Below are 12,271 nucleotides of genomic sequence, written 5' to 3' on the forward strand. Positions count from 1 at the left end.
AATGGCTCTCAGTTAAAGGCCATGAAGTATAATATGTGGGGTACCTTCTTCTTATAGCATCTCAATTTTCCCTTCTATTTGCAAGTCCCAAGCTTTACCATTATTTTGATTCGTTGCTGCCATAAGACATTTGATGCACACAAGAACAGATTTCTATCCATCACAGACCTTGAAGAAGTTCAGAGAGGCCCAGCAATTCAGAATGAGAAACATTCCTTCCCCAGAACTCCTCTGGAATGGAAAGGGGAGAAGGAGGTAGAGATAAGGACACTGCTAATTTGTCTTTTTTAATTGGCTTGGAATACTTGAATGAAAGCTGTTTTGTTATCCTTGGCTGAGCCTTGGCTGGCTTCCAACATCTCGAGCTGTGCCAGAGGCTTCTGAAGTGTGAGCCTCTGATAAATACTCTATTATGATTGACTCCATTTCATGTCATTTGGATGGAGTCTAGGGGAAACTGCAGGATTTATTATTACCATATTTTTATTTTGGGATTGGAGTTGGATTTGTGGTAGCCAATTCAAATGAAAGCTATTGAAACCTTTTTGTTTCATTTGTAAAAAAGACCAGTAGTTTTTTTTTTTTGTATTCTAACCTCAGTGGTTGAATGTATCTGTTCACGTGCAAAATATTCCCCATAGAACATATCCAGATTTAAGTTATATACATATTTTAAATAAATAAAATAAAATAAAAGAAATCTGGGACACTTCACATCCTCTTCACAACCTGTTTTCCTTGTTACTTTCTGGGAGGAGGCTTCGTGGTATCCGTAGCAGAACATCCAGATTCAGCCATAGTTTTATCCCATACAGCATTAACCTTGTGAACTCTCAAGCTTCCTCCTTCCGTTATATATTAAAGATGGACAGTATTTAATATTTATTTGCTACATATATATATAGGGATGTGGGTCTGTACATATGTTGTTCATAGTATGTTTAGGTGTGTGTCATGTATGTGTTTCACTTTTGAGAGCGGGCAACTAAATTTCATTTTTGATGTGTGCCATTGTGCCCACAGTAAAAAAAAATGACAATAAAGGTTATCTTATCTTATCTTATCTTATCTTATCTTATCTTATCTTATCTTAAATATAAGAAGTTGGATTAATGAGAGGTCAAGCTAGGTATAGTATCTTGCTTCTCCTAGTGAGCAATGTCATGGTTCCACATCGAGTTTGGAAGCTGCAACTCTCTTTGCATAATTCTCCAGCAATCTCCTACTGATTAAGTAAGTAGGAAGACTATTTCCAATAATGAGGATCCAGTTAATTGTCAAAGTTATATTCTCATTCTTGAATACTGTCTTCTATTTATTTTTAAAACAACTTTTCCTAATTTTATGTTCTGATATACTAAGCTCTGATTCCTATCTTCCCAAACCAGCATGGCTGATAAAAGTGGCAATATGGCAATACATTTCAAAAATATACTCTGTTTTAGGAAGGTACAGTGCTTTTATTAGAATCACAAAATTGTTGTTACTTGGCTACTTGCTATTTAGATGTATAATTAATCCATAATTATAGTAAAAAGTTTTGGTTGTAAGGTCATCCTGATTCACCCTTTAGAGTGCCTACATACATGCTGATTAGAAAATATGAGTTATCATGCTTAAAGAGAAAAACAAGCCAACAAAATAAGCTGTGATGCATGCTACATTGCTTGTGAAAAATAATTACTTTAATTTCCTGTGCTCCTCTTTGGAGCTACAATGCCAGTATCAATGCACCATCCTCAGGTTGCCTGTCTGTACAATGATAGAATACTCCCCTTCTCTTGCCATCCATCCAAACCTTTGTTTGACCATCTTTAAGAAGTCCCATTACATTTTCTATGCAAGCTGGCTTTAGTAGGGCGTAGCATGGGATGGAGTCATAATTAATCTGATTAAAATTTTTAAGGTTTAAAACAAACATGTATATAGTTGTTTCTTGCTACGTTTTAACTTAAATTGAATTTCATTTGGGGATTTGAAATCTATTGTTTCTCCTTGTTTATTTCTACCAGAATACAGCCCTAGAAAAAGTTTCTGTCACAGATTATGAGTGGGAGAAGATGACAAAGAAGAAAAATAAGGTATAAGAATAGGTTATTATTGCCAAATAAGGAATTTGCATCTCAGTAAGCCAAGCAGAGCAGTAACTCACTTTTTCTGGAAAAAGTAAGCTTTGATTCACAACTGGAAATAAATTCTTTTCTAGAAGACACGAACATTTTTTAAAAAAAAATTGATATGAAAACTTGTAATGTGAACTGCATTATTTTTTATGAACTGGAATGAAAAACATTTTCTGTTTTAGAGTGAGATAAAATGTTACAGGTGTTAATTAGATACCTCCTATGTAAGCAGTGCTAATTAGATACCTCCTATGTAAACAGTGCTTTTATGCAGTCCATATTTTGTCTGATCATCAGAATACCATCCCCACCTCCTCTCCTGCCTATAAAATCATCTTTATCCATCCATACCTAAGCGTATATGTGTATATACATACATATATATATACACATAGATATTACTGGAATACATTGTGCATTAGTGCATTTAGCAAAAGTAGCAAATTATAAGTGATATACTGCCCCAATCCTCCCTAACCATGCACCTGTATCTTTGGTTGTCCGACATAACTGATAAGAAGTACTGGGGCATGAGTGCCAATGGCAAGTCTGTTTTTTTTTCTAGGAAACCCATTTTCCATTCAAAGTAAATTTCTAGGAAGCTATTCTTCAAAATCCTTAAAAGGCATCTATCGTAATGTCTTGCAACATGTGCATGAATTTCATGGATTAATTGAAGAACGAATTAAAAGGCAGACAGTTAATCCATTTCGCTCCCCCCCCTTTTTTTGAAGTGATTTGACAGCCATAGTCATTTTCTGCAAGAATCTGACACTGTTTACATGCTATTTGAACTGATCACCAGGCTTTCTATCCTAAACCCAGCAAGATGTTTGATCTTTTTTTTTCTTTTTGTAGAAACATGAAGCTTACAGAAAAAAAAAAAAAATCCTGTCCCTCTGAAAGACAAAAAAGAGAAGAGGTCTGAAATTTGCTGTTCACTGAGGTACTTTGCTACAGTAGATAAGGATAAAAATGTGTTGAAGACCCGCGCCAGGTATCAATGATAGTATTTTTTTTCTTAACGTTATCTGGACCAAAATGGTTAAAAAGTATTGGTTGCTAATGCAGCTCTTGTCATTATTCTGGAATATTGTTTATATTTCAGAGATGTGGATAAAGTCTTCTGTCACTTCTGGCACCACTATACCTCCTGGGAGATTATGGGGAACTGTGGCTGACACTGGCCAAGTTAGCTTTGATGGACATTGTAGAGAGGCATGGTTCCTGTCAAGAGGAAGGTCATGTGGGGAAGAGAGAAGATCTCAAAAGGGTATTTAGGGTATTTTTAGAAAACTTCTAGAGGGACTCTTCAGTTCTGAGACAGCTTTGCAAGAGGGATTCTTAAGGCTGACTCCCTCAAAGTACAATGGCAAGTCAGAACAATACAACACGATACACAAAAAATGAAATCTATATCATTATGTTTCTGGGTTTCTTTTTTCTTACTCATTTACAAATGGTCATTTACTGATAATAGTCCAGATAAGCTACAAAAAGAAGGGAGAAAAAGACATATTCATGCCAGGTATAATTAAGCTGTAACCAAGTTATAGTGGTCATGGCAACAAATTTGTTTGTGAGTAATCATTCCATCCAATCATTCCATCATATGTATGTATTTATGTACATATGTGTATTCCTGTAAATGTACAAACTGTTTTTCACTATGAATTCCAAAGAAGCAGTACAAAATAGGATAAAAGGGCAACACTGTTAAAATGATTAAGCCACAACATTGCAACATCTTAAGATCAAGATAACAAAAAGAGATAACATGAGACTCAGCAGCATAGATCCAGTTGGATAAACAATTAAATTTTCAGCAGGAACTAAAGTTTTCTAAGACTTGGCATCATTTGCAGTTGGACTGGGAGGGAATTCCATTTTCAGGACAGTGAGCACTGGCCAAGTTTCAGTGGCGCCATCAAGATTGCAACTGCATTTTAATGATGGGTCTGATATTCAAGATAAAAAAATATTCAGATTAATTAGGTATCCAAGTTCTAAGCCACAGAGAGCTTTATATCAATAGAAGTACTTTGAACATAGATCAGTAACAAATTAGTGGCAGAGACAGCTACTTATGTCCTCAGAAACTAGATAGAGCCTCCACATATATACAGAAGCATATCCAGCTGTATACCAGAAGCTTTTAACATGATTTGAGAAAGAAAAATAATGCTGATTTTATTACAGTTGGGAGGATTGTAATCTCTGAAGGTGTTGGCCAGTTTAAAACGCATGAACTTCAGCTCCCAGAATTCCCCATCTAGAGTTGAAGTTGAATTCTGGAAGTTAAAATCCAAACATCTTAAATTTGCCAAGACCAAGACTAAAAAAAACCAAAACCTTGAATAAATCTACTGGATGATTTTTATGAACACTGTAGTCCAGCGTTTTTATAAGTTAAAATCTGGCTGCAGCCTTTGTTAGTACAAAGCAAATGTATATCAGATCATAATCTGATATCCTCTAGAACTTATTTTTATTTTGCTTTCAGATTCCAGCAGTTTACAGACCGTGGTGCTATTAAATCATCAGAGATAGTGAGCAATGCTGTTCCTGCATAGAGCAACATTTAAACCTTTTGATCTTAAACATTTATACTTATAGAGAAGTCTTTATATTCAACTCTTTGTTTAGTTTCATTTTTTTTAAATGTGAGAAGAAACAAATTTGAGATGAGCCCAACTGCAGTCTGAAATGATAGAGCTCTGCAAAGGCAGCATCTTGCCAGCCATGTGATAGGCTGTGAGAGATCATGCAGGCTCAATAATGGAAATTACTTCACACATTTTTAAAAATGACACCGCCAGCTCCTGGAATGTTTTCTGGACTTCCCAGTCTAACTTACGGTTTTAAGATTTCCTGATGGTCTCTCATTCTAGGACTAAAGCTGAACTCGCTTAGTGTTCCTTATGGTCAACCAAGCTTGGCCAGATGCTGCCACCTGTTGGAACTCAGATTAAATGTAAACCTCAAGATACAACCCACATCACATAGGTTTTTCACCAGTGGGCCTGATTGTAGGTGAAAGGTGGGGAGGTATGTTTTGAAATCTTTTTAGTGCCAGGCAAAGATTTTTTGAAAAACAATCTCATGGATTAATCCTTTTTAAAAACATGTAAGTCCTTCTAATTTTTTTACTGTGAATTTTAAGCTTGTTTTCCATTTTCTAGTTACATAAGGTTTGAAGTGCTTCCTGTATGCTACCTAGGTAACTTTTAGTTAATGTTGGATGTTTTGAAAAAAGCATGCAAATACATTTTTTTAAAAAAATCTCTGTCTACTCTAACATGAGAATAACAGGAGTGGAAAGCTTTCACTCAATTTTTTGTAAATGCCCCTTCCCCATGAAGTGCTGCTCCTGTCACCAGCAAGACAAATTGGAACCTGCCCCTTCACGGATCAGAAACAAATGGCCACACTCTTGACAGGATGTAGTAATAAGGAGATTAATTCACCTCACAAGTGGCTTCTGAGGGGAAATCCTTAACTCAATCGGAGGAAACCCATGGCCAGCAAAATTCTGCCTAGTTTTCTTCTGCTTCAGCCAAGCTCAGCATTTTGCTGACACAAATGATATTTTTTTCAGTAATCTCCAAATGTTTATTATTCAAGCAGAGAATTTTTTTGTTGGAATTAAATTAAAGGTAAATCTACCATCATATTTCTCCACTCTTGCCACTTCAGCCAACTGAAGTTACCATTTATGTGGTAACAGATCACTTGGCATTGCTTCACCTGCATGTTTTCCCTACCTTTTATATTCATTCATTCATTCATTCATTCACATTAATAGATTCCTTTGGGCTGTTCATTTTATTAAGGTACTTATATTTATGCAGTATATGTTCATCTGTACATACTTCCTGTGAGGTTTGATTTGTAGGTTTTTCTATAGTTCATCAAAACCTGCAAAAGATAGAAGATTGATGGTAACAATCCATATAACCCTTTCTTCACTTGCATTTTCAACAGTGGGTGCAGACCAGATAAATATATGTATTAAGTATTATCTTAGTGTGCCATTTCACTTTTATAAGCCCCTTCACCTTTTAAAAAAACTATGAAATTCATTGTCACAAGATGTGTTGACAGTTTAAAAGTTTTTAAATTATTTTTACCATTAGTTCATAATATATTAGGCTATAGTTGGGGGTCCGGGTGGGCAACATGCATCTGGATATATTTGCCACACCATTGTTTCTGTGTCCAGCTTTTGGGCTTTCTGGGGACATTACTTGGCCACTGAAGAAAAGAAGATTAGGGACTAGATAAATCTTTGTCTTAATCCAGCTGAGCTCTTAGAAAGTTTTGATGTTTAATGAGTTGCTGCTGCTCCCTGATAGCAATGAAGGCAACATGCAACAAGTCAGTTCATTATTGTGTAGAAGATTTTAGCACTGTATGTTCTAGGTAAGTAGTAGTATTACCATTAGTACACCCAGATTTATAGAGTTGGAAAAGAACTTGGAATTACTCTAGTCCCCCTCCTCCAATGGATGTAGAAAGCAGGTCGTAAATGCAACCCTAATAACTAACTGGCATTTGCCAGAAATGGTATAACTATTATCATTAAAGATCACACGGTCGATTTTTGCACAGCATTCAATACTAAAATGTTTTGCATAATGTATAGCCTACAATGTCCAATCATTGGTTCTTGTTCTGCCCTCTGAGACATCTGTTCCACCTTCAACAGCATAAATCCAGTCAGCTATTTCACATGCTCCTCATCAGTGTTGGTTTCCAGGCAATAACTCAGCAGTTCAGTACATGCTATAGGGACAAAAGAGCACAGGTTCAGTCCCTCCTGTAGAAATCCAGGCAGCGACTGCCAGTCTGTTTCAGCAAATCTGGCCTGGACTATTCTAACTCAGTACAAAGCAGTAAATCTGTCACCAACTGTCAGCTGATTCTGCTAGAGTCTTAAGACATAGCTGGCTATTGATTTTGTTCATCAGTGGATTGAGGTTCATTCACCAATGGCTGCATATGCATGCATCAGTATGGATTTAATTTCCCAGCTGTTCTATTTGCCTTTGTAATCAAGATTTGTAACATGCCTTTCATTGACAGCAAGACTCCATGGCCTCCCCCTCTCTCCCATGTAAGGAGTCGAGGCTTCTTAGCTGGGGCTGGTTGATGCAGGTTACTGCTCTCCCTTCTTTATTTCAACATCCCCCCCCCCCAACTGCTGGGTACAGGACAGTCCTGCCAGAAGAGAAGGGCAGACATGGGAATTGGATGCAGCTGTTCTTTGTTGTTACCTTGAGCTTCAGAGAACTTTCTTTCTCTTTCATGATTTAGATGTGCTCAGCTTGTTTTCTCCCCAAAGCACACGGGAGTTGTCCAAGAACTGGAGGAGGATTGCTGAAGGGAGGGAGGCTTCTGGGATGCTAAGGCACACAGATGGCCAGATCCCATGGCCTTCACCTTGCCTCGCAGCCGAAAATGCAGGGAGGGTGGCCTTCCAGATTTAGTTGGGCCTGTCCAGGTTGTAAAACAAAAACAACCTGCTTAGCTTCTGCTGATGCTAATCAGCCTAGCAACCTTGTAAAAGACAACTTTGCACAGCTGCCTGTGTTCTCCAAACCTACAAACAGTGAATGATATAGCTACACTGGAGGCCCAGCTTTGTTATTCCGCTCCATACTTCCTCAATCTGATGTGCATGGTCAGGCTGACCCGGAGTTCTGGGAATTGAAGCTCCAAAAGGTCCAGAGGGCCCCAGCATGGGGAAGGCCATTCTCTACATGTTCTAGAGGAAGCAACAAATTGCCAGCCTCTCCACAGACCCTTATTTGACTTTCTTCTCTATTCTTCAGGCTAACAATGTACAGCAGTGACTATTAGCACAAAAAAGAAAGAAAGAAAGAAAGAAAGAAAGAAAGAAAGAAAGAAAGAAAGAAAGAAAGAAAGAAAGAAAGAAAGAAAGCACTTGATTATGGAGAATTCTTATAGATGACAATATTTCTATTCAATTGATGACAACTGTACTGGATATTCTGGATGGAAAAAGTATGGCTCCCAATAATCTTTTTGCTATTTCCCCAAGTGACTGAAGGCACATGTTACTTTTTGGGGGGTGGGATGGGGAGGAGGGAATGGATATGGGAGATTTGTAGGGGGAGGGGCTACAGGGCAAAAAAGTTGCCTTATGTTTTGCAGAAATATAAGGCACTATTCTATCTCAAAGAATGCTGGAAAAAAACCTTAAAAATTAGAACCTTGGCCCACTATTTTTTAGATTCTAGTCCTTGGCATGCCATACAGGACCAGGTGCAGGCTTTAAACTGCTGAAGGTTGTGGCCTTACACTTTTCAGTTTAGCACAAGAATATGCAGAATCTGAGCCACAGACCCTTATATTGCTATTAGTTAGATTCTCTCTTAGAAAGTTGATGAAGCTGGATGCAGTGAAGGCCCAAAAGAAATAGGAAGTGCAGGATATTGGTGAGGGAGGAAGTAATCAATTACAAGATGAAACCCCAGTCACATCAAGGAGAGGGCAGTTTATACAAACTGCCACCAGAGTATGAAAAATCAGAGCATAACTGGCCTTGGATATAGCTTCTGCTGAAGTCCATTGTCTCTAGAAATGGGTAGTACATATGCAGGGTTTTACCTCCAAGTGACCTCTTCATCCTCTGCTTTATCCACAGGGAAGCAAATCCTGTGATGGCATTGAGGACCAAATTGCATGCAGTCTGAAGGACACAAGAAAGAGAAATGAATGTAAAATATTAGTTGGTTGTGAGGGTTGAAAAGATAGAAACAAAAGGGAATATGACAACGGGGGGGGGGGGCAGTAGAAAATCTGGTGCTTTCCACATCTTGGAGACTACTGTTTTCTTAAGTTCTAAGTAAAGGATCCAGTGAGAAGATCTTATATAATTTTTCATCTGAAAATATCTGGAAGATAATAGGTTGCATTTCTTGTAAACATGTTTGTAATAAAGTCATTGGGCATTTACTTGTTCTTGGGAAGAGATATGAAAATATTAATGTCATTCTTGAAATTCTACGGCAGGTGTCATGAATATTTGGGCCTTCATTTATTGCTGAACTACATTTCCCAGCAATCTCAGCCAATGTGAACGAGAATGAGCTATGCTTGGAATTTAGCATTATCTAGAATCATATATCCCCAGCTCCTATCCCAGAGCCTTGAAATGTGATGTCTTCATAGCCAAATACAATCAAATTATTAAACAATTCTGAAATTACAAGAGCCATGGTGGCACAGTGGTTAGAATGCAGTACTGCAAGCTACTTCTGCTGACTGCCGATTGCCAGCAGTTTGGCAATTCGATTCTTGACAGCTCAAGGTTGACTCACCCTTCCATCCTTCTAAGGTTGGTAAAATGAGGCCCAGATTGTTGGGGGCAATATGCTGACCCTGTAAACCGCTTAGAGGGGGCTGTAAAGCACTATGAAATGGTATATGTCTAAGTGCTATTGCTATTGCTATATGTCTCCTTTTCAAATGGGAAATTTATTAATGCACTCCACCAATACATAAACCAATTAGCTTATGACATAAAAATGGAACTCAACACATACACATGCAGGGTCTGTGACAATGTGATTGGTTTAAAAAGTGTGGCTGAAAAGCATTGTAATTCTATCTTCAAAACTCATTATAATATACCCAAAATGGTTAGTATACTTCCAGGAATATCGCCAAGGATATTTTTTCTGGTCCTTGATTTTTCACACACACATACACACACACACACACGACCAAAAGAACAAAATTTTGCTCAAAATAAAGCATCAAACTTTGTCCACAAGGAGTAATGAAGTTCACTCTATCTATTGATAGAGCCAGTTCACAAGCTATTACAGTTATGGATGCTACATCAGTATGGGTAAATGTCTCTTGCACCATTTCTTACTTCTGTATTGGAAAGTTTAAACATAAGCAAGACAGGAAGAAAATTGACTCGCTTGTGCTGTGGTGCTGGAGAAGGCTCCAACGTATTCCTTGGACAACTAAGGTGACCATCAAGCAAGTACTGGAGCTCATAACACCAGACATGTCACTGGAAGGAAAAATCTCAAAACTGCTTCTCACTTACTTTGACCATGTCATGTGGTGCAATTCATGGAGAAAGCACATATGTTGGGAAGAATTAGTAGTAAAAGGGAATCAGGCTGCCAAAGAACATGATGGCTGGATACAATCAAAGCTGACACCAGCCAGAGCATAGAGAAATATCAAAGAAGCAGTGCAAGATAGGAAGATATGGAGAGACCTGGCCCAAAGAATCACCAAAAGTTGGACACAACTAAATGGATAACATCAACATCATCATTATGAAGTTAACAAACAGCTTCTTTTAAACATTCAGAGGTGTTCAATAAACAGAAAAAAAAACTCTAGTTAGATAAATCTCAAAATTGTAAGAAACACAATAAGTATCCTTATTCACTCTAATAACACTATGTATAATGTCCTATTTAAAATACCATTAATGTGGATTTGTTCAAAACATATTTTAGTATTAATAATACTTCAAAGGTTTTAGGTGAGAAAATCCCAGGATTGGAGACCAAGCAATGGGTTTATAATCTGAGTTTATTATCTATTTTTAAAACCACAAAGTACCTAAATTCACATTAGTTTAGCCTATCATTGTGCAAATCCAGCCACTCTCTATCAAGATTGTTAAGTTCTCAGTGAAATGGCAATGATGCGAGAAGCAGTTGTAGTTCTCAGGAACCTCTTTATTTCTGTTCAGCATACTGGTTACAAGACACCGACAACGCCCAAGTCTCCCTGCCCCTTTTATAGGCGATCCCCGGGCCAAACTGCAACATTTGGCAAAGATGATATTAGTTGCCACTATTTTTATTATTATTAATGGTTTTAATATGAGAATCTTAATGGTTTTTGACTTTCACTTAAAATCTCCTTCAAATTGAGTTGGTGAAAATATTTTCCTAGCAATCATATGGGTATGGTTTGTCCTTACCCCTTTCAGCATTTTTTTCAAATTCATAGTATTAACCTTATCAATTTAGGACACAAAATAATAAGACAGAGTGAGTAAGAAGAAGCCACTATTATTGCTAACTTCACAATTATACATATCAATAATAGGAGAGAATATGTATAGTTCTTGTGTTGAACTGTTGAACACTCCCACATATGTTTTAATGGTCAAGAGGGACAGTTTGAAAAAGTAATGCATATTTTAAACATTCTTAAACATTTAATGCATTACTGTAATGCCTTTTGGAGGAGACTTGAAAGTGTTTTGCACAACGTCTTTTGCACTATTATTCAATTTTCGTCGTAAAAAGCTCTCTTAGCATTCATCTTTTAGCATACACTGAGAGAAGGGAGACACCAAGTGGTCAATTAGAAGAACGATACAATATTTTTTTTCTTGTCCCGCCTTCTGTGTTAAACCTCTTACTGGTATTGCGACAGGAAAATACATATGCAGATTTGTGAGTTTGAATCAGTTTAATCCGAAGCTAAATCCCCTGAATCCATCTTTGGTGGATTGACTGGTACTATTATCATAGTCCTAGGCACTCACGTATATTCTCCCCTTAATATGACTGCAGGGTCCCACATCAAGCTGTATGTTACATAGTGACTGGCAGTAAACTGAGGGCATATACTGGTCCAGTATCTCATTCTTTTATAAACCACACTGTGCTTAAATGGTTAGATGGCCTAGACGTTGGTATTTGGACATAGATCTTTTAAACATTTATATTTTATTGTGTTTTACTAAATCTAAGTGAAATGTTAATATGCTGTATATTGCTAGCCCCTATATGGCAATGCCATACGCTAAATAAATAAATAAGATGTACCTTTATTGATTGAACAAAATATTTCCATTTCAGCCAATTCTGCAATTACTCATCAACATCCACAACAGGAAAAGATGCAGGAAAAATGGCTTTTCCCCTTACTTATGAGAAAGAATATTTGGCTGCAGCTGCCACTTGCCCAGGAGAGCAGAGCAGGCAATAGATTTTTTTAAAATGTGTGCCAATGTGCCTACAGTAAAAAAAATGACAATAAAGGCTATCTTGTCTTGTCTTACCTACCTTACCCTACCTTACCCAACCTTATCCTATCCTATCCTGTCCTGTCCTGCCTTGCCTTGCCTTGCC

The 12,271-nt window shown here is 37.4% G+C and overlaps 2 long non-coding RNA genes across 3 annotated transcripts; one reads left to right on the forward strand and one right to left on the reverse strand.

The window, feature by feature from the left end:
• The first annotated feature begins 2,054 nt into the window (after positions 1–2,054).
• On the forward strand, positions 2,055–9,122 carry LOC120318779. 2 transcript variants are annotated; one of them, XR_005559585.1, is made up of 3 exons: positions 2,055–3,069; positions 7,958–8,150; positions 8,794–9,122. It is a non-coding gene; the product is annotated as an uncharacterized LOC120318779 (long non-coding RNA). The 2 variants fall into 2 exon arrangements; XR_005559584.1 differs by lacking the exon at positions 2,055–3,069 and having other exon boundaries at positions 7,010–8,150.
• LOC120318780 lies at positions 2,982–7,523 on the reverse strand. The gene is made up of 2 exons (XR_005559586.1): positions 7,400–7,523; positions 2,982–6,908 (listed from the first exon to the last, which is right to left on the reverse strand). It is a non-coding gene; the product is annotated as an uncharacterized LOC120318780 (long non-coding RNA).
• Positions 9,123–12,271: the final 3,149 nt, after the last annotated feature.

Source organism: Crotalus tigris, unplaced genomic scaffold, assembly GCF_016545835.1.
Source record: "Crotalus tigris isolate CLP2741 ecotype Arizona unplaced genomic scaffold, ASM1654583v1 scf7180000020432.61181, whole genome shotgun sequence".
In the NCBI taxonomy this organism is placed as follows: Eukaryota; Metazoa; Chordata; class Lepidosauria; order Squamata; family Viperidae; genus Crotalus; species Crotalus tigris.